Source organism: Lycium ferocissimum, chromosome 11, assembly GCF_029784015.1.
Source record: "Lycium ferocissimum isolate CSIRO_LF1 chromosome 11, AGI_CSIRO_Lferr_CH_V1, whole genome shotgun sequence".
Taxonomy (NCBI): Eukaryota; Viridiplantae; Streptophyta; class Magnoliopsida; order Solanales; family Solanaceae; genus Lycium; species Lycium ferocissimum.
The window spans coordinates 9,294,754-9,319,293 of record NC_081352.1 but is presented as its reverse complement, the minus strand read 5'-3'; the positions used below and the strand labels follow the sequence as shown (position 1 = coordinate 9,319,293).

At 40.0% G+C, this 24,540-nt stretch overlaps 1 non-coding gene across 1 annotated transcript; it reads left to right on the top strand.

Moving 5' to 3' along the window:
• The first annotated feature begins 15,165 nt into the window (after positions 1-15,165).
• On the top strand, positions 15,166-15,271 carry LOC132038737 (small nucleolar RNA R71). Its single transcript, XR_009410220.1, has one exon. It is a non-coding gene; the product is annotated as a small nucleolar RNA R71 (small nucleolar RNA).
• The last annotated feature ends 9,269 nt before the right edge of the window (positions 15,272-24,540 follow it).

Genomic DNA, 24,540 nt, shown 5'->3' with positions numbered 1-24,540 from the left:
TAATTCAAGGGTCCTTTACAACTTGGTGTAGTTGTTTTGGAAGAAAGAGCACTTGTTTCTTCAAGTTGACAACTTGGTCAAGTGAAGAAGATTGTAAAAAAAAAAAAAGGTAAGAATCAATTCCTTTTTCTTATGTTATGAAGGTTTGTTTAAGTTGTAGTTTGTAGAAATGAGTAGAAATTATGGAAATATGGAAGTTTGCAAAGTGGGTATGTATGTAAGGGTGTAGCCGTGTATGTATATTGTTGTATATATAATACGAGTTGAATTTTATGTTGTATTCTAGTTGTGGTTATGGTGAAATTTATATTGGAAATGAAAGTTGAATGAATTTGGTTGAAGTTGGGAAGTGGGAATTATGGCCATGTGGTGTGGAGATAGAAATGGAAATGAATTAATTTTGTTTAATATGTTAGTTGTGTTGTTGTGATTCTTATAATGTAAATGAAGGTTAAATGGTTTAAGTTGGTATTGAATTGGAATGTAGAAGATTATGTCACTTTAGAATGATTTTGTGATATTATGGAAATGAAATTGTTAAGATGTAAATTATGATTATGGTTGATGAAATTGGAAGATGGAAATATGTTATGAATATGTATGTTGAAGATTAGAAGTTTTGGATGGATTATGGTTTTGGTGAAAAATTTATATACTTTGTATATTTTGCAAATATTTTGTATAATGATATGAAATATTTCCGGATTGTATTGGAATGATTTTGATTAGTAAATGAATATAGAAATGTTGGTATTGATTTGGAATTGTGAAGTTAGAATGGAAGTTGTCGCCTTGTAGAAAAAAAAAGACTATTTATGTTATATTGTGTTTTGTGATTATTGATGTTGTTGGTATTGTTGTGTTGTTGTTGTTGATATTATTTTGGCCGAGTTAAATTCTCGGGGCGTTGTATTTATAGGGGAGGTGCTTCCGAAATTTTTGTAGACAAGTACTAATTTAAGATTGAATACCAAAAGCCTTATAGATAACATTTGGTAAAATGACCATTGTAGATTTTGGACGAAACGGGAATTGAATATGGATGAGCGTAAGGCGCAACTAAGGTATGTAAGGCTTACCTCTTCTTTCTTTGGCATGTCCTAGTTGTAATAGGCTTGATTACAAGTCTCGGGGACGGTTCTACTCTTCGGAAATCCGAGTCTGAATTTGGCCCTTTCATTCAATATAATTGAATTAGATTTTCTATACTTTATTGGAAAAAAATAACTTAAACACCCAAAACTTTCATAAAAGGAACCGAATTACTCTAAGACCTTCACCGGTGGCTCCATAGAGCTTAACGTCCGTAAATTTACGTATGCCACCTCGACTTGACCCGAGGTGGGCCCGCAATCCCGAGACCTATTTGCATAGTTCTATTTGACTTATTTTCGTACGAAAATTTAAGGAAACCTTGGCTATCGTTGCGAGTTTGTTATAAGTATTCGTAACTACGATATAAGTATTTGAATGCAAGTATTGTGCACGAATATTTTGATATACGTAATCGATAAAAGTACTCAACTACGAGGATTCCGATGTATTTATTACGATATATGTATTCGACATAAGTAATCCGTTATAAGCATTTTGATATAAGTCTTCTGATATAAGCATTCCGATTAAGTAATCTGTTACGAATATTCGACGATACGTTCGACCATTCCATAGAGTCTACAATACAATTTGACATGTGCTACGATCCTAGAAAACATGATTTGATATACTTATCCGTGCCATCCCTAAAAAGGGCATACATGTACGCTATGACTGACGTCCGACTTCTTTAAGATGATCTGTCATTTGAATTGTTCCGTTTGTTAAAGTACGACCATTCGACTATTCCGTTGAACCCCATGGTATATTTGATATGTACGAACAATCTCGAAATTACTTTTGACATAATCCGTCGCAACTTACGAAAGGTACATCCTATTACCTTTTATTTGGATTGTCTATTGAGGTTTGATTTATATGCATATGTTTTACGTCCCCGTTCGTGCAAGTCACGGTATGTCTTTTCAACGAGCCGGGCCGTGGTCTCGTGCGCGCTTCTGGCATTATTCACCGAGTCCCTCGTACTTGCGGGCGGGACACGTTATCTGTGTATGTTTGTGATATGATGATACGGGGATGGCGGCCCGGGATGGCACATGATGATTATTCACCGAGACCCGCGATGAGGTCCGGGACACGTTATGCATACATGATACATGATTATGGTGACCTATATTATCGAGTCCCTTGACAAAGGGCAGACACGTTATTTGCACTATGATATGTGATTTTGTTATACATGAATTCGCCTTTGAGTCCCTTATCGGAGGGCCGGGACACGTTATATGTTCATATGATGTTATATGATGCGACATACATTATTTATACTTTGGCATTTCATTTTCGAGGTCCGTAAAGTACTCACCTTTTGTACCTCGGACTCGACTATAGCCCCGTTTGTTATATTTAGGATCTCCGACTCCGAGCATACTCTGTACATACCTTTTTATCTCTCGATTGTGATTGTGGTTCGACGGCATTTACGTACTCTTGTTCCCGACTATGATTATATTGGTTTCATTTCCGCTTTACATACTCGGTACACTTTTCCGTGCGACCCCCTTTCTTCGGGGGCTGCGTTTCATGCCGCGCGGTACACCCAGATGAGCAGAAGACATTATAGAAGATGTTTCAGCGGCGTTGGCAAGCTCCATTTGCTCCTGGAGTGCTGCCGAGTCAGAGCCTGTGTGTTATGTTTTCTGATTATTTGTTAGAGACTTTGCAGACAGAGTCGTGGGTATAGAATGTCAGTTTTGTAAACGGCTCCATCAGCCGATTTGTCATCTTGTATTGTATAATAAGTTCCATATGATTACAGATTCCGGTTGACTTGAGTACAGTAAAAAGAATAGTTACGAAAGTATTTGTTGTATTTGTCATTTTCATTTGACTAAGAGCATAATCGAGAGATTATGTTTGTAATAAGAGGTCGTGGGTTCGCTCGGCTCCGGATATGGGGTCGGGTGCCCATCACACCCTAGTGGAATTGGGGTGTGACAAAGTGGTATCAGAGCAGGTCTGTCCTAGGGGTTGTCTGCAAAGTCGTGTCCAGTAGAGTCCTGTTTATGGTGTGAAGCGCGCCACATTTATAAACAGGAGGCTACGGGGCATCTAGGGATTGTTGACCTTCTTGCTATCTTAGATCGTGCGATAGAGCTGAGTTATACGAAAATGAAATTCCTTATATGAGCCTTACATACGACGGGAGAAGGTAAGGGATGACATGGAAAGTCAAAAAAGGTAAGTCTTGAAGTATTTGTTTGTTATCTGAAATTGAAAGTTCAGGATGGCTGGAATGTGTTACATAGTTGTATGCCCTGTAAGGTATTATTGATATTTGTGACGTACATATTTTGAGTAATGAGGATGGTAAAGGAGACTCGGTCAAATTTTTATTTTCAAAATGTGGTCATTTAACTAGGTATACCTAATCGGAAGAAGTAGGGAATGGGAACATTGTAAGTAGACGTTAAGTGGGATGTAACATTTTAGAGAAGCTACAGATTTGGGTACGACGTGAAGAACGATTGTAAGAGCGATGGTTAACAGTTCGAAGAGTAAAAAGAAAACAAGATAAAAATTTGAGGTTAGTAAGAACAAGGTTTGTTGGATGATTCAGAGAAAGATAATAATCAGTTTTGCTGTAGATTAGTATGTACGGATGGTAAGAGAAAAATCTGGACATACGGATACTAGAGTACTTATAGGTAATGGCGACGAAGGTATATTTGTTACTATTGGGAATTTGGTAGTTTAGAACAAAAAGTGAATATTGTGGAATAAGAAGGGTAAAATGGTAATTATAGAAGGAAGGACGTGTTACGGAAAAGTTTCGGAATCTGTAAGATTTTGACTGGCCCCAGATTATGTAATGAGGGTCATATGAGAAAGTGAACGCGATTATATCAGTATTAAGACGCCAAATTCCGCCAACGTTTCGGGGTTAAGCGTGCTAAGGTGGGAGCAATTTTAGGATGGGTGACCCCCTGGGAAGTATGCCCAATTTTCATAAATGTGGATATAAAAGACAGATGGGAACATTGGGGTAACCTAAAGGAAAATAGAACGTACCGAAGGATTAAAAAAAAAAAAACCTTAATTAGGTCGGGTAGGCTGAGACAGACTCAGCCAGCGAAGAAGAAGAAGGAAGTGCGACATAGTTTGGAATCAGAATAAGTTTGAATAGTGCTTGAGAATGTATTGTAAGCGAAATGGTGGTAAGTGTGTACGTATGCAAATGACTTCTAGTTATGACTACATCGATTGATAGGTGGGGCCAGCAGTCAGTGTTGTGATGTATGCAAAACATTGACTGAATGGAGCCTAAAAGACAAAGAGAAAGATATGGTATAGATGCTACAAGTAGACGGATACTAGTTCCACCACTAGGTAAAGCTGGAAAGTTTTAGTATAATGATGCTCGGGAATAGGACGAAATGAGTATGGAAAAAAGGGTATAACAATTGTAGCGTTTGGAAAACTTTGAAAGAAAGATAGAGACCCCCCTCGAAGTATGATGAAACCCCATAAGGTCAGTCGAACATTCGAGGACGAATGTTCTAAAGGGGGGGAGGATGTTATATCCCGTATTTTTTTTTAACGTCGGATTATTTGTAAGCTGAGGTGGGGCCCACACGTCAAGATTTTTTTTGGAACATGTGACAAGTTATATGAATCACATATGTGGAGTTAAACACAACTCAAGAAGGACCCTTGGGCCAAATCAAAGTGGAAGCCCTCCAAACGAATATTTTTAAGAAAATGTTTTCGGGTGACCTGACTTTGAGGGGCAAAAACGGTATTATAAGTTTGGAATTTGGAAAAATACCAAGAAATAGAAGTTGTATATAATTGAATTAGCTTTCCAACCATAGGTCGTGGGTTCCCAGGTGACGTCGGTACAAGGAGATATGAACATTTTAAGGTCGAAAGGTCAGTGGGCTATGCCCAACTCGGGACCAACCGGGTTGGCCCAAAAAAAAAAAAAAAAGAAAGTTTAGGCCCAAAAGTGAGGTTGGCCGGCCATGGTGTAATGGAACAAGCCCATGGGAATTTTCCATGTGGCAAATTAATATAAGGGATCATTTAAGTTGTCTTGAAACATTTAGAAACTTCAAGAAATAAGAGAACAAGAACAAAGAAGAGCAAAATAAAAGGGCCATACGGCCAAGCTCTTGAATTTTTGCCCCTTTGAAATCTTTCTCCAAAAATTATTTTCTTGTGGTATTTCCACTAATTCAAGGGTCCTTTACAACTTGGTGTAGTTGTTTTGGAAGAAAGAGCACTTGTTTCTTCAAGTTGACAACTTGGTCAAGTGAAGAAGATTGTAAAAAAAAAGGTAAGAATCAATTCCTTTTTCTTATGTTATGAAGGTTTGTTTATGTTGTAGTATGTAGAAATGAGTAGAAATTATGGAAATATGGAAGTTTGCAAAGTGGGTATGTATGTAAGTGGTGTAGCTGTATGTATATTGTTGTATATATAATACGAGTTGAATTTTATGTTGTATTCTAGTTGTGTTTATGGTGAAATTTATATTGGAAATGAAAGTTGAATGAATTTGGTTGAAGTTGGGAAGTGGGAATTATGGCCATGTGGTGTGGAGATAGAAATGGAAATGAATTAATTTTGTTTAATATGTTAGTTGTGTTGTTGTGATTCTTATAATGTAAATGAAGGTTAAATGGTTTAAGTTGGTATTGAATTGGAATGTAGAAAGATTATGTCACTTTAGAATGATTTTATGATATTATGGAAATGAAGTTGTTAAGATGTAAATTATGATTATGGTTGATGAAATTGGAAGATGGAAATATGTTATGAATATGTATGTTGAAGATTAGAAGTTTCGGATGGATTATGGTTTGGTGAAAAATTTTTTTGTATATTTTGTGAATATTTTGTATAATGATATGAAATATTTCCGGATTGTATTGGAATGATTTTGATTAGTAAATGAATATAGAAATGTTGGTATTAGCTTGGAATTGTGAAGTTAGAATGGTTGTCGCCTTATGTAGAAAAAAAAAAGACTATTTACGTTATAGTGTGTTTTGTGACGATTATTGATGTCGTTGGTTTGTTGTTTGTTGTTGAAATATTGGCCGAGTTAAATTCTCGGGGCGTTGTATTATAGGGGAGGTGCTTTGCCGAAATTTCGGTAGACAAGTACTAATTTAAGATTGAATACCAAAAGCCTTATAGATAACATTTGGTAAAAATGACCATTGTAGATTTTGGACGAAACGGGAATTGAATATGGATGAGCGAAAGGCGCAACTAAGGTATGTAAGGCTTACCTCTTCTTTCTTTGGCATGTCCTAGTTGTAATAGGCTTGATTACAAGTCTCGGGGACGGCTCTACTCTTCGAAATCCGAGTCTGAATTTGGCCTTTTTCATTCAATATAATTGAATTGGATTTTCTATACTTTATTGGAAAAAATAACTTAAACACCCAAAACTTTCATAAAAGGAACCGAATTACTCTAAGACCTTCACCGGTGGCTCCATAGAGCCTAGTGTTCGTAAATTTACGTATGCCACCTCGACTTGACCCGAGGTGGGCCCGCAATCCCCGAGACCTATTTGCATAGTTCTATTTGACTTATTTCCGTACGAAAATTTAAGGAAACCTTGGCTATCGTTGCGAGTTTGTTATAAGTATCCGGTAACTCGATATAAGTATTTGAATGCAAGTATTGTGCACGAATATTTTGATATACGTAATCGATAAAAGTACTCAACTACGAGGATTCCGATATATTTATTCGATATATGTATTCGACATAAGTAATACGTTATAAGCATTTTGATATAAGTCTTCGATATAAGCATTCCGATTAAGTAATACATTACGAATATTCTTCGACAAGATGCGTTCGACCATTCCATAGAGTCTACAATACAATTTGACATGTGCTACGATCCTAGAAACATGATTTGATATACTTATCCGTGCCATCCCTAAAAAGGGCATACATGTACGCTATGACTGACGTCCGACTTCTTTAAGATGATCTGTCATTTGAATTGTTCGTTTGTTAAAGTACGACCATTCGACTATTCCGTTGAACCCCATGGTATATTTGATATGTACGAACAATCTCGGTAAATTCGCTTTGACATAATCCGTCGCAACTTACGAAAGGTACATCCTATTACCTTTTATTTGGATTGTCTATCGAGGTTTGATTTATATGCATATGTTTACGCACTATTCGTTCGTGCAAGTCACGGTATGTCTTTTCACCGAGCCCGGGCCGGGACATGATCTCGTGCGCACTTCTCTCGCATTATTCACCGAGTCCCTCGTACTTGCGGGCCGGGACACGTTATCTGTGTATGTTTGTGATATGATAATACGGGGATGGCGGCCAGGATGGCACATGATGATTATTCACCGAGACCCGCAGTAGAGGGCCGGGACACGTTATGCATACATGATACATGATTCTGACATGCATGATCCTATATTATCGAGTCCCTTGACAAAGGGCCGAGACACGTTATTTGCACATATGATATGTGATTTTGTTATACATGAATTCGCCTACCGAGTCCCTTATCAGAGGGCCGGGACACGTTATATGTTCATATGATGTTATATGATCTGACATGCATTATTTATACTTTGGCATTTCATTTTCCGAGGTCCCGATAAAGTACTCACCTTTTGTACCTCGGACTACGACTATAGCCCCGTTTGTTATATTTCTCGGATCTCCGACTCCGAGCATGGCTCGCTAGCTATACCTTTTATCTCCGCCCGACCGTGGTTCGACGCTACATTTCTGTACTCTTGTTCCTGACTATGATTATATTGGTTTCATTTCCGCTTTACATACTCGGTACACTTTTCGTACTGACCCCCTTTCTTCGGGGGCTGCGTTTCATGCCACGCAGGTACACCCAGATGAGCAGAAGACATTATAGAAGATGTTTCAGCGGCGTTGGCAAGCTCCATTTGCTCCTGGAGGCTTTCTTAGAGTCGAGCTCCGTGTGTTATGTTTTCGATTATTTGTTAGAGACTTTGCGTACGCAGTCGTGGGTATAGAATGTCAGTTTTGTAAACGGCTCCATCAGCCGATTTGTCGTCTTGTATTGTATAATAAGTTCCATATGATTACAGACTCCGGTTGATTTGAGTACAGTAAAAAGAATAGTTCTGAAAGTATTTGTTGTATTTGTCATTTTCATTTGACTAAGAATTCGAGAGATTATGTTTGTAATAAGAGTCAGTGGGTTCGCTCGGCTCCGAATGTGGGGTCGGGTGCCCATCACACCCTAGTAAAGCTGGGGTGTGACAAAATCGGATGAACACCTGACAAGCCCGGTGGGAAAGCCGGTGGTACCTCAAATGGGCCAAGGTACCTCGGGCTCAACTTTCCCCTCTTCCCAAACCACGTGACAACCTTAATGGGTAAGATCTTATGAAGCACCAGCTCGCCCACCATAAACTCTAAGTCCCGAACCTTCCGGTCCGCATACATCTCGACTTTGGGCTGCTAGAAGCTTTTCCTAAATAAGCTTCACTCTGTCCATAGACTCTCTCAATAAATCTGTTCCCCACGAGCGAACCTCAAAAACATCAAACCACTCAATAGGAGAATGACACTTTCTATCATACAAAGCCTCGAACAACGCCATATAAATACTCGAGTGGTAACGGGTACCAATGACCACAAAAATCCATGACACATGATCTCAACATATCCTTGAGCACTTGGATAGTCCTTTCGGATTGACCATGAGTCTGGGGATGAAAAGTTGTACTAAAGTCCAACTGAGTACCCAACTCTGCCTGAAAAGCCCTCTAGAAATTGGAGGTAAACTAGGGACCTCGATCCGAAACAACAGAAATAAGGATCCTGTGCAATCGCATAATCTTACGAATATAAATCTTAGCTAAGTTCTCCGCAGTGTAAGTGACTTGAACTGGAATGAAATGAGCGGACTTAGTCGACCGATCAACAATCACCCAAACTAAATCAAACTTGCCCAGGGTCTTTAGAAGACCCACAACAAATTCCAGGGCAATCCTCGCCCACTTCCATTTGGGAATGGGCATCCTCTGAAGCACACCACCAGGTATCTTGTGATCATACTTGACTTGCTAACAACTCCCACACTTAGCCACAAAATCTGTTATATCTCTCTTCATCTTACCCCACCACTAGTGCTCCCTTAGATCTCGATACATCTTCGTAGCACCCGAATAAATGGAATATCTGGAACTATGGGCCTCCTCTAAAATTAAACGAATCAAATCACCAACATGAGGAGCGCACACGCGTCCCTTGATCCTCAGAATATCCTCAATATCAAGCATGGCCTCCTCGAACTCACCTCTCGGAACCTATCACAAATCTTACACAACTGGGCATCCTCAAACTGCTGGGCCCTAATCTGCTCCAAGAGGGACGACCACGCCTCAACAAAAGCTAAGACTCTGCCCAGAACTGAGATATCAAGGCGCATAAAATTATTAGCCAGAGTCTGAACCTCCATGGCTAACGAACGCTCAGAATCAACCAATCAGGCTAAGCTACCCATACTCACTGCCTTGCGACTCAAGGCATCAGCTACATCATTGGCCTTTCCCGAATGATAGAGAATAGTGATGTCATAATCTTTCAGAAGCTCCATCCACCTACACTGTCTGGCATTTAGATCTCTCTGACTGAACACATGCTGAAGGCTGCGGTGATTGCTGAACACCTAACAATCGACTCCGTACAAATAGTGCCTCCAAATCTTCACGGCGAAGACCACTGCTAATAACTCCAGATCATGGGTAGGTTAGTTCTTTTAGTGGATCTTCAACTGACGGGAAGCATAGGCAATGACTGTACCCTCCTACATCAACAAAGCACACAAACCAACACGGGATACATCACAATACACTGAGAAATCCTTAACTTTCATGGGTAATGCCGGGATCAGGGCTGAAGTCAAAAGAGTCTTGAGCTATTGGAAGCTCTCTTCACAAGCATCAGACCACGGAAAGAGAACCTTTTTCTGAGTCAATCTAGTCAACGAAGAAGCAATAGAAGAGAATCCCTTCACAAATCAATTGTAATAGCTGGCTAACCCTACAAAGCTACAAATCTTGATCACAGTAGTGGACCTCGCCCAATCTCTAACAACATCAATCTTCTTAGGACAAACCATGATCCCGTCCTTAGACACAACTTGGCCCAAGAATGTCATGGACTCAAGCCAAAACTCACACTTTGAAAACTTGGCATAAAGCTCATTTTCCTTCAATAACCAAGGACAATCCTCAAATGACACTTATGGTCCTCCCTGCTCTTCGGATACACCAAGATATCATCAATGAATACAACGATGTAGGAATCAAGATATGGCTTAAAAATGCCATTCATCAAAGTCATAAATGCTGCTAGGGTATTTGTAATCCTAAATGACATCACAAGGAACTCTTAATGACCTTAACAAGTCTTAAAGGCCATTTTCGGAATATCCTCTACCTGAATCTTCAGCTAATGGTAGCATAGCCTCAAATCAATCTTCAAAAATACTGAAGCACCCTGATGCTAGTCGAACAAGTCATCAATGCGAGGAATGGGATACTTATTACGAATAATGACCTTGTTAAACTGACGGTAATCTATGCACATCCTTATCGTACCGTACTTCTTCTTCATAAATAAAATAAGAGCACTCCAAGGGGAGACACTCGGTCTAATAAATCCCTTACTTAACAGATCATATAGCTGCTCATTCAGCTCCCTCAAATCAGTGGGTGCCATCCTATAGGGAGGAATAAAAATGGGGCGCATGCCCGGATCCGAACTGATACAGAAATCAATATGGCGGTAGAGTGGCAAACCCAGCAAATCAGAAAGGAAGACCTCCACGAACTCACATACAATGGGCACAGACTCAAAGGACGGAGAATCAATGCTAGTATAACGAACATGGGCTATGTAAGCCAAACACCCCTTGCTAACTAACTTCTTCACGCGGAGATAAGAAATTATCTTCTTCGGAGCTGGGATCGGAGTACCCCTCCACTCTAGTCTAGGAATCCCAGGCACAACTAATGTGACTGTCTTGGCGTGACAATCCAAGATTGCATGATACGGTGACAACCAAGTCATACCAAACATAATATCAAAGTCTACCATATCCAATATCATCAAATCTAACCAAGTATCATACCCCATAAAAGTAACTAAGCAAGACCAAAAGACTCTATCAACAATAACTAAGTCTCTAACAGAAGTAGGTACATGAACAGGAATATCAAGATGGTCACTAGTCAAATCCCAACCAATCGAATGATAGGCAGTTACATATGAGAAAGTAGACCCCGGATCAAAACAAGACTGAAGCAGCTTGATGATGAATAGAAATATTACCTGAGATCATAGCAACAGAGGCCTTAGCCTCGAGCCTACCCAGAAAGGAATAGCAAGGACAACCACCACGATTGCCCGCCGATCGTGCCCTCCTCTTCCGAGGCACGAGAACCGCCTCTCTGCGGATCGGTGACACCACTAGACGGATTAGATGCACCGCAGCCTAACTGAGCACCGCCTGTGGCTGAAGAATCACCCCGGTCATTAGATGGTGCCAGAGTCCTAGGAGTCTGGAACCGAGAACCCTGCTGGGACCCCCTCTGTAATTTGGGACAATCTCTCATTAAGTGGCCAGAATCGCCACAAACATAGCAAGATCTAGAGGCTGGAGGCCGATACACGAAAGCCGATGAACTAGACGGACCACCACCACTATGAGACGGTCCAGCTCCACAACGACTGGGTCTAGAAGGACCACCTGAAGAAGCCTATAACACTGACTGAATAGGGCGGCTGGGGGCTGACTGGTAAGGCTTGGATTACTGTCCCCCACTCCTGTAGCTAGAACTAATATAACCACCATGATAACGCAACCTATTCTCATTAGACTCTCCCAAAGATCGAGCCTTAGAAGACTTAACACCCACAGCATGATCAACAACCACCTAGAAGGAAGATTCCAAAACCACCAACTGAAGACAAGCAATATGAAATGGATATACAAGTCTACTAACAAACCTACAAACCCCCTCCTCTTCTGTGGGAATCAACTGAGCAGTATACCTATCCTAAATCAAAATTATGGCCTCATACTCTAACACGGTCATGCCTCGCTATCGCAAATAAAGGAACTCATCTTTACACTCATCCCTCAGAGTACGCGACATGTACTTCTCCAAAAAAGCCTGGTGGAACTAGGTCCAAGTAAGTAGAGGTGCACCAATGGGTCTACTCTCAATAAAAATCCTTCACCAAGTCTTCGCGGCGTCACAACGCTGAACTGACACATAATCATCCCCATGAGACTCCACAATACGCATCTTGTAGAGCCTCTCATGCATCTCCATAATAAACTTGTATGAATCCTAACTACGCAAGGCAAAACTTGGGCGGCTCCATCTTCAAGAACCTCCCAACAAGCTCCTGATCCTCAATAGTCAAAGGCTGGACTGCCATAGGTCTCGGAGCACCGTCAAGGACTGGAAAAACCACCTAATCGCGGGGCCATGGTAGCAGCAGGATGCATCCCCAAAGTCTGGCCCTGCTCGGGAGTCCGTACCCCACTCGAGTCTGGAAACCACCTAAAGTACTGGCATCCCCTACGACATGCTGGCTGTTAAGATGAAGAAGTATTTGGGCTATGATATCCTAGAATTCCGGATCAGACATAGCATCGGGTTGTGTCTGATATGGCCGCTCACCTTCCCCCGGCTGCCTGTCCTATCTCGGGCTAACGCTCTGGAGTAGCTGAACATGCTCGCTTCTGTTCAGCCATAGGGGCCTCACCCCTGGCAGGTGCAGCACCATGGCCTTTAGCTCAGCCGCAACCTCTCACCTGTGCTCGTTCCTTTGGTGCCTTCCCCAGCAGCGAGCTCAGGCACCTCATCCCTAGTAATGGTAGCTCGTGTTCTCATCATCTGTGAGAGAATAGAATTGGATCAGATACCAATTGGAAAAAAGACAGATACCAATTTGAATAAAGTAGCACAAAGGAATGAAAGAATGTGAAGTTTCCTAAATGTCCCGTAGCCTCTCATTGATAGGTACAGAGCTCACTGTACCGATCCGCAAGACTCTACTAGACATACTCTTGTACTTATAGACCGAGTAGCCTAGTGCTCTGATACCAATACATAAAGTAAATCCAATCACCCAGAATTAAATAATAATAAGTCTAACTTAAATAGGTAATATAATAAGTGCGGAAGATACATCAAATCCCAAAATCTGATCTGAATAGTACAAGAGCCAGTACATAATGTTTAGGAATCATAAGTCTCAATTATCCATACATAACTATCTAAATGATAGAATATAAAAATAGGAATAGATAGAGCCATCCGGACAGCGAATCCATCCAAGTGCTCACCCTAGAATGCTCGTCAGACGTCTTGGGACTCAGTCATGAAGCACAAAATTCGAACCAGCCACGAACTCTACACTCGGAATAGAATGCAACAAGGTAGAATCAGTACAACAACACGTACTGAGCAGGCATTATAGGCCGACAACAACAATACCAACTTAAATATTCCATCCGAACTTCATACCTAAAGGTTTACATGCTTTCTCCAATAATCACTAACTCGACATATGATTCGCTAACCGAAGCCTTACGATAAAGGTAAGCCGTAATCTACCTGAAAAGCCAAACAGGAGCCACAAACTGTCACACATTGGCCTTGCCCTTTCGTAGCGCCTCCAAGTACTAAAACTCTATTTATTATTGAATTCTCTATTAAAAACCACAAATAACAACACCCATATTACTATACTTCTAGTTAGGTCAAATTCTAACCCAAGAAAGTGGGGAAACGGGCTTACAAGGGTAAAATGGAAAATTGAAGGATGGAACGTGTAATTAAAACTTTAGGTGACCAAACCCACTAATCAATTTCTAAAAACAACTCAAGATTAAGCCTAATTCGGATTTAAAGCAAAACCCCTAAATTTGTGTATGAACGCTAATTCTTTAATCCTCAAATTAATCACTAATAATGGAAGAAATAAGTTTAACAACAAGGAATTCATCAAATTCTACGGTTTTACTAGTCAATTTCACCATCAATTTCCACTTTAGAAGTCTAAACCCATTTCAAGAAATTTATCACAGACTCACCTTCTCTATTTTGATTCAAGTGATTCTAAGCATGGATTAGGGATCATGGAAAGTAAATGATGAACTCTAGGGTCATAGATCTTACGTCCAAGAAGATTCAGTCCACAAGTTGATCTATTCTCCCAAAGTGTGCTTAGAAAGTGATGAAGAGAAATGATGGAGATTAAGGGTTTTCCAACACAAGTTGATCCGACTTTCACCCGAGGCCTCATAGATACAAAACATATATGCATACACACATAAAACGCACTATGAATTCATCCGCGACCTTGGAAATTCCAACAGAGGTTTATTTGACAAAGTCTACCCCCAATGGCATAGAGCCAACTTTCCAATCCAAGTCCTAAAACGCTCCGAAATGTATTGGGAACCGAAACGAACATACTGCGAAGTCATAAATGACTATCTAGAGCTCTCAAAATTAACAAAATTTCAAAAAAAGGTCTGTTTATCCAAAAGTCAACTTTGGGTAAAACAAATCCCACTTTAAGGCTTAAAACTCCAAAAGTCACTCTAAAAGCCGCCCGATGACCTAGAGAAGGGTCAACAGAGGTCAAAATGTCATTAGCACCATAGCGACCAATTGGGTCCTTACATAAATTCCCTTGGGCAATTCCAAAACTCTTCAACAACATTAACTTTCTTCACTTCCTTTCTATCAAGTCTCTTGGTCAAAGAAAGAAATATTGGCTGCTATCTAAACTAAAGTCTGCAGCAACTCTTAATTCTCCTTCACAATATTATGGATCATTGGAGCTCTATAGGCTACTATGTTAGTATCACCCGGATGCCATGCTCTGTTATGAGTAGTAAGCTTATAAAGCAACTGAGTGATTCGTGCACATGTCTTGTCCATAAAACACCCACCAGTCACATTGTTCGCCAATGCTTGTGCCAATGGATCTACCCCTCTATAGAACTTCTCCATCAATATATGTTCTAGAAAACCATGATTTGGAGACTTCTGCAAATATTCCTTGAATCTCTCCCAAGCTTCAAATAGTTGTTCCCCCCGAAGCTGTTTGAAATCATATATCTTGTCAGGAATTTCAGTTTTCTTGCTTGGTGAAAACCACTTCTTGAGAAAAATAGCAGCCAGTTCTCCCCACGTATGAATAGTGTTATGGGGCAGCTTCTCAAACCACACTCTTGCTTTACCAATTAAAGAATATTTGAAAACTCTTAGCCGAATAGCATCATCTGGGACAACATTTTGCATATTTTAGGCGCGCACACCCACGAAATTCTTCAAATGTTGGTGAGGGTCATCATCAGTAGAGTTCCAAAAGTATCCCCCAGGTTTGAGTAGGTAATAGATAGTAGAGTCAATCTTGCAGTTTGTAGCATTCACCCTGAGTGGAAAAATAGCGGATGCATATTCCACCTCATCTAGCATATCCGCAAAGACATTCTCAACCTCCACTTCCACCGGTGGGTCTTGCGCTTGCAAACTCCTATTACTTGCTCCACGTCCTTCTCTGTTGTTTATGATCACCTGGTTCAAAGCAAACAACAAACAAGGTGTGATGGAATAGAACAAGACTTTAAGTAAAGCACAAAATATTTAGTAATTTCAAAACCGTATTCCCTAGCAACAGCGCCAAAATTTGATATGCTCAAATTACACCTATTAAATGATGAAAAGCAGACGATGTTATGTATAGTAACCCAATAAGGATGGGGTCGAACTCACAGGGAATAGGGTGTGAAAAGGTTACTAAAGTAGTTGAATACTTTCTTGTGGTCTTAATTTCATATTCCGTGAAGTTGTAAAAGATTGTTGTTTATTAACTAATTGCTTTGACTGTAATGAATATGATTAAATAAACTAAGGTTGTGTCCCCCCTTTAGATGAAGTATATGCTATGGGTATTGATCTTGATATACTTCTAATAGATTGTTTCACGAATGCACTTAACCTCTAATTGAATCCCTAATATTTTCCAATAGTTAAGGACTATTTCTCTTTATGGTTTTCCAAAATATAAAAGAATATATATGAAGAACGGTTAATATTGTTCCAAGTAAATTCCTCTTATCTCTAGGTGAATCTATTAAATGAGGGTTAACGTCCCGAGTTCTTGTTACTTGTTCTTACCAAACCCTAACCTGTTTTTCAAAATAAAGCAAGGTTTATGGCTTAAGTTAATATTTGCAACCATCAACTAACAATGAATAATGAAGAATAAGTAAACCATAACAATCCATTATGCACATATCAATCTCAATTCCCAATCACATAACACCCATCTTTGGGTTTACAACCTTAGTATTAAGTTTAGCTACTCATAATGAAGAACAAATAACAAAATAACGAACAACAAAATAATAAAAAATTCATATTGCTTACTATTGATTAAAATAAGATGAAAGTAATTGTCTTGATCTCCAAAAGCTCTAAAAACAATGAAGTATTTAATGCTCTAGTTAAAAACACAAGTCTGACAACTGATAATGAAGTAAAACCCTACAAGAAACTATTTATAAGGTCTCAAAAACACAAAATTACACTTGGCAAAATTGCCCCTGGAGGTATCAGATAAGGTCTGTATTATTAAATATGGACCGTATAAAATTATAGAATCACTTACGTCTTCCTTCTTCACTTCAAATTACGGATACAAGATACGGCCCGTATAACAATATACGGTCCGTAAAACCTGGCCGTATATTCTCCTCCTCAAGCTTGACTTTTTGCCTCAATTATATCCACTAAATATGAGCTAGAATATGGCCCGTATAATAAAATACGGTCCGTATTTCTTTTCCATAATTCAAAGATCAGTAACTTTAATATTCTGTCCAAGACCTCCTTAATTACGATCAGGAATACGGTCTGTATACACATATACGGCGCGTACATCCTCTATTTGGTGCCAGTTCCTCCAACTTCAATGTTTTTGTCCCTCAACCTATCACTTACTTGTATCACAATAAAAATACATCAAACGACACTTCCTTGCTTAAAAACAAGTGAAACTTCTCATAAAAAGGTATCAAATGTGCCATAATTTCACGGCACATCAAACAACAATGGCTTGTTCGAGGGAATGAGTTCAGATGATGAATTTCAACGAGGTTTATTACATCTGTCATAAGCCAAATGTATCAAAAGAAGCGATCAACCTAAGGCTCTTCCCCTTTTCTCTTACGGGGGAAGCAATAACTGGTTAGACGATCTACTGACCGAGTCCATTACCACATGGACTAAGATAGTAGAAGCATTCCTCAAGAGATTTTTCCGTCTAGCTATAATGTGCAACTCCGTGATGAGTACTTGAAATTTGTTGACTACCGGATGAGGCCCTACATGAAGCATGGCTTCGATTCAAGAATAAGCTCAAACAATTGTAAAACCTAGGTTAAGTGATAATGTGGTACCCACACTTTTAGGATAGATCCTCTCTCAGAAAGTGAAAATGTATGAGCGGATAATTTTTGTTGTGTTGGAACCTTGGCATTTCAGGAGAGAACGTGGCTATAAATTTTTTCTAACTTGCGAATAGGTCAACAAGCGTAGTCATAATTGCTATTCTGAGGACTCAGTTGTCGATGTCATTTCAATCGGACGCCTATAACATTTGCCATGTCTGGTTGGATTTCCTTTTGCTTATTACCAAAGGTAATAATGGTGCATTGGCCTATATAACTACTTCTTCACGTTCCCTTCTTTCCTTCACTTTCTCCAATTTTCCAATTCAAAACTTTGAAGATTTTCTGCGCATAATTTTTTGGATTTTTTTCCTGACTCTAAAGAACTCTTTCTAGCATAAAGGATCTTATTTATGCCTTCTTCAACCCAACACTCATTTTTCAGAACTTATGCTTCCATCCAAATGGAATTTCTTGAAAATCCACTGCTTCTCACCCTCGCTGAAGGGTTGGTCGAAGAAGAGCCCTCGTCACTGATAAGGAGGAAAGTAAAGGTTGTCTTCTTCGGGCCTTCATTTGAAAATCAGGATGTCGAGATTGAAGTACCCTCCTCTGACATCATTTTTAAAACTCTCTTCTTTACCAATGACTATCAAAGTAGTATTTAAGGTATATCAGTAGAGGAGTACACCTCTTGAATCTGGGAGGAGCACCTTCCAAGAGTCTTAGAGAATTGTGAATAGAAGGAAGATGTAGAATTTTCTGCAGTCATTGAGCATGTGGGCATTACTTATCGTTACCATGGATCTTCTCCTGTGTACACATACACTTTTAGTATAGCATTTATACTCCAGTACCGGATGTCATTAGAGGTACAGAGTTTGCTTGGCTCAAATCGAGCCTCAAGCTTGATGACTTATATCATGTCTTGTTAGGATTGACTCCTATGCATTCTAACAATTTGGTTCTTTAGATTAACTATGCAAGAAGGTAATGCAACGGAATAAATCAACAAAAGAATTTTTACGTAGAAAACTCCTTGCTCAAGGGAGTAAAAAATCACGACCTATCTCTTATAGGGCATTGCTTAAAATTTAGTAAATTTGGAGTCATACAAAGGTTTACAATAACCTAAAGGACCTATTTCTTACAGTCCATCTCTAATAACTATTTAACCAATGAACATCTATTACATAATGCTTAAAAGGTAAATAAATGGAACCACAATATTATCTAACCTGCAACTAAAGAACTTAATGATAAATCTTGATAAGCTCCAATTCTTCGCCAAGTTGAAGTTGGCTCTCTTAAGATAAAGTGTTGACGGCACTCACTTAGTGTCTCATTGGAATGTTGTGATTTGTGGTATTGATTAAGCTCCAATGATTGTTCATGATGTGGGTATATAGACGTAGTTGTTGCCTTTGAATTGTTGAATGCAACAAAGTTTTGGTTTCATAATTGTACTCGAAAGTCATATCTTGTTTGACTTAGATCTTCCTTCTTTCCTTGTATGCGCTTCATCTATTATTCACCTAACTCATGCTAATTCCATGTTGATCAACTTATTGTACTTATGGAAATATTACCATAACTTGAAATCCGATCTTTTATCGAATAGGGATCTTTTCTCTTATGTTGGCATGAAATAGCTTTTCAGTCTCCAGTTGCGTGATAGTAAGGATTACTTTACTAATATGACTGCTTCATTGATTCCTTTGGAGATCTGTTTGGATGTCTGGTTCTTCATAGAATCATTTCCTATGTCTCCCTTGTTTTTCATTGCATACATTATTTGTCAAATCATCAAAACTTCAATGTAAGTTCATAATCCATCATTAAGCCACAAATTACTCAACAATTTACCCTTTTCGATGATGACAAAACATAGCAGTTTCATACATCTTCATGTGCCCTGTGATCATCTTCTTTCAATCTTCTTCACCTCTGGTTCAAATCTTCCCCCTTGGGCTGCACTTCTGTTATAGCCCGTATATTGTACGTTTGGAAATTTCGAGGTCGTCGTGGGAAGTTAAGGGCGAGACCATTCTCAAATTTTTTTTTAATGGACGAGTTGTTATAAATATTATTTATGACTATTATTAGTATGGAAAATTTGCGGAAAGGCTAAGGGTAAAATGGGAATTTATGATGTTCTAGAAAAATTCATGGAATGGCCATTGTCACACCCCGATCTTACTAGGGTGTGATGGGCACCCGACCCCACACTCGGAGCCGAGCGAACCCGCTAACTCTTATTACACATATGAACTACACCGTTTTTTTTTTTTTTTTTTTACTAGCATTAACATAAATAGCACAATCATGGACATAGGCTAATAAGCTTTACTATCATACTATACAAAATGACGGGGACAATCGGGAGTACAAATAGCTACCGTACATACCGTCTACGAGCCTCTAAACATAGTACACATATACATGGAAAGGGTAGAGCATCGCGGCCCGAATATGTACACCAAAAGTAGTACCAAGGAACCGGGCTCCGAAACAACCGGAGCGCCGCAAAATGCCGCCGAGAGAACTCCTGTGATCAACTCCGCCATCCGCCGACCGCGCGCGGCATGAAACGCGACGCCCACATGAAGGGGCGTCGCACAAATAGTGTACCGAGTATGTAAGACATAGAAGACAACATAAACAAGCGCATAGGTTATAAGTAACAATATCGAGGGGTCATGGATATATATATATCTTTGAGGTAAGAATGTAACTCGTGCATAGAACGCCTTTTCGAGTCTGGATATCATGCATGCTTGTTTTTCCTTTTTGAAAGCAAAACATTTCTTTTCATAGGCATAGAAAATAGAATTTATATCATATCATAATGTATCATAGCTTAGCATAGTATATCATAGTGTCATAGCATAGCATAGTATATCATAGTATCATAGCATAGCATAGTATATCATAGTATCATAGCATAGCATAGTATATCATAGTATCATAGCAATAGCATAGTATATCATAGCACCGAATATATCGGCCACATAGTATAATTCCGCGTCCGGCATCCCGCGTCCGGATGATATCAAGTCAAGTACGGATACATGCACCGTGAGTAACCCAAATACTCATAGCGCTCTTTTTCCCGCTTTTCCCCAAATACATTTTTATACGTACATATATATATATATATAGCAGCGGAGCCCAAGAAAATCGTGTATCCATCGGAGTGACGTAAGGTCGGGAACCTCCGATTATATTATAGAGTAATTAAGGGCGCTTATCTCACCTCGAAGGATAATTAATATAAGGCGAGACTATTAGTGAAGAGCAATATCATGAGAAAGTATAACATAGGATCATAGAGCATCGTTCGTGTACTTAGAATCCTTGAAGGAAATCACTATTCATGAGTAGAGCCGAGGATTCAAGAAATAGTTCAACGTTCTCATCTCGGCACTGGAATCATAGACTTGGAACCTTTAATCATAGAATCATCATTTTTTTTCATCATAGAGTCATAGTCGCCGTCTTAGTCATTAAGGCTTGCAATATTGTAAAACTCAGTTTTTGAAGAAAACGAATATTTTGGAAAACATTTATAAACTTTTCAAGAAGGAAAATCATGTTTTGAAATCGAGGGATTAGTTAAAACAACTATGATTTAGTAGTTAAAATAATAACCAAAACTTTTCTTAACTATAGAATGAAAATAAGTCAATGGGGGCAATAGGAAAGAATTCGGGAATAGTGGGCCCACCTCGAGTCAAATGAGGCGGCATATCAAATTTACGTATATTACGCTTCATGGCGTCACTTGGGAGGGTCTTAGGGTGATAGAATCCTATTTGGGTAAGTTCTGGATGTCCAAGAAGTTTTTCCAACATTTTATGCAAGTTCTAATTCAATTCTACTGAATGAATAGTAGCTATTTTCAATCTTAGATTCCGAGAAAAGGAATGGTCCTCGGGACACGTAGTCGACTTAGTACGTCTAAGACATGCCATAGAAAGAAGGGTGAAGCCTTACATACCTCGTTTCGCTCCTTATGGCACTCCAAATTCAAGCTCCAACTTCGCCAAAATCTACAAATTGGTCACGTTTACCAAATGTAATTAGTGCCTTTAGGATTGAATTCTTAAAACAACACTCGGCTACCGAAATTTCGGCAAGCACTTCCTCCGTAAATACATCATTCCCCAAGATTCATCTTAGCCAATTCTCACCAACAACAATCCGGGAATTCAACCCGGCCAAACTAGCAATCATAATATCACAACCATATTAACAATTTCCAATTTCAATCCAAAATACATTCTAGCAACTTAATCAATTTACTACTTCCATCAAGACCTTCCAACTCCAATGAAAACAATAACAATCCTAATAATTCATATACCAACAATATCATACAAGTCTCATAATCTTCCATACATTCAAGAACATTACATTCAATTTGAATACTTCAATCACAAGTCTCCAATTACCACAATTTCACTAACTCATTAAGCTTCTATTTGGAACATGCAATCCATAATATAACAACCAAGATATTAAATAAAATTTGGCAACCAATTCTTCATGATTCACCATATATATACACGGCCATACATATGGCACACAACCCACGGCCAACACCCACATGTACACTACAACCTCTCCAAATTCATTCAACTTTCATTATCAACATCGTATCCGCAACAATAACAACCAAACACTAATTAAAATAATTAAAACATGCTTCCTACACATTCATACAAGTGCACGGCTGCATGCAATACTTCTTTCCTTCATGAATTTCATCCATTTTTATACTCCACAACACACTTAAGCATTCATAATATGCAAGAAAAGGTTCAAATCTTACCTCTTTACTTTAAATTCTTCACTTGGCTTCAATTGGCAACTTGTCAAGGTTATTGTTTTCCTTGCTCCAAAGGACCTTCCACTATGTTAAGAGCTCTCCAAGGAATGGTTTGGCTAGGAGGAACACGTTGGAACTCTCCTCTTCTCTTCTCCTTTCTTTTTTTTTTTCTCTCGGTTTCTTTTTCTTTCCAAAGGGCCGAATGGCCTCTCTCTCTCTTCTTCTTGCTTGCTCTTGAATTCTCTAGAAATTTTATGATAAGATATGAAGACTTGGTCTTCTTATTAGCTTATTCATTAAGCCTCTATGTGGGCTTAAGCCCACACCAATTAAATGACCAACTTGGCCCAAATGGTCCATTAATTCCAAGCCCAATCTTTCCCTCTTGCAACTCATGAAAAATAATTTTTTCCAAAATTCCAAATTTACCCTTCGTCTTCCTCCATACTTCCACGAAACGTATTTGCGAATTTTCCTTTATGCCCTCGACCTTTCTTAATAATTCCGCTTCCAATTGCTTCATAGGCCATTCATAGGCTTAACAAAATAAAAATGGGGCAATGCTTGTTGTCTTCCCGCGATTGTCTAGAATTATCCGATTGCACAAAATGCGGGATATAACATCCTCCCCCCCTTTAGAACATTCGTCCTCGAATGTTAGACTGGCCTCATAGGGTATTGTGACACTTTGGGGAGGTCTCCTGCATAGATGCCTCACACGTCGCTTAACATATCTATTCTGGAAGCCCAGGTTACTTGTAGGCCGCGAGTCAATTAACTTCGCTCTGAACGCTGGCCTTAAGTTAATAGGTCCTCCTTATCGAAACTTGAATTGTCCTGGTCCAATTTAGATCTAACACGTCCGTCTCTCCTTTGTACTAGTCTAATCCGTCCTAACCTACCCGACTTCTATCGAGTTTCCAACCCAATACACTCAGTAATATAAGGCGCGATATATATATAACATTGTAAAACCTAAATTAGTCGATACATATATATATTATAGAAAAAAAAAAAATACTAATGATATATACAGTACGGAGTCGGGGGATAGCTCGGGATCCTGTCGGTCGTCTACTTGCTCTCGTGGGCGAACCCTACTCCTCCGCCACGTCGAGATGGGCGATCGCGCATAAAATGACCCGGCCTAGCACGGGCATAGCAAACATCCGTGCCCGCGCGACACGGCCCCGCATGTAATCTACTTCGCACCGAAGGCATCGTGACACGGGTGGTCTTCTCTGGCTAGACTCACCGCCATACACGGAACCCACAAACCCATGGCCCCGTCCCCGACCCGGCGGGCGAGCTCGATCTCTACCATACCTCCGCGGCAATCGCGCATCACATGGCCAATCCGACCGCAAACAAAGCAAGCTCCGTATACAAGTAACACCGTCCGCAGTGTGGCTCGGTCACATCGCGCGCACCGCGGTGGGGGTAGCCCGCACCGCCGAAGTCGCCTATGTCGGGACCCCGAAACTCTGGCACTCCGATCTGGTCCCGAATACCAAACGTCCGTACCATCGTCCCCTTCGTACTCCTTCTAGCCCTTTTTCTACGACCCCCATCACCGCATCCGACGCCCATTGTTGGGCCCGAGCGGCTACTATTTGGGTTAATAGAAGGACAGCTCGTCTCATCTCCCGAATCGGAGCCTCGGTGGGGGAACCGGAGGTACCGGAGCCGAAACGGGAGCTCCTTCTTGCTCCTACGACATCGGCGGAGCGCGAATAGCACGAGAGGTGGCCTGCGCAGTAGGACTCACCCTCTCAACATTTACCGGCCTCCGCCTTTCGTCGCTATCTTACCCTTTCTCGCGGTCGTTGCTCTCATCTTCACAAGCGTCGTTGAAAATGTAACAACCGGATTAGAAATAGGAAAATCTCTTATTATAGCTCTATCGCACGATCTAGGATACAAGGAAGGTCGTATTTCCTAAATGCCCCGCGACCTCCCGTTTATAAGTGTGGCGCGCTACACACCCATAAACAAGACTCTACCGGACACGGCTCGTAGACAAACCCCTGGGCCTTTGCTACGATACCACTTTGTCACACCCCGATCTTACTAGGGTGTGATGGGCACCCGACCCCACACTCGGAGCCGAGCGAAC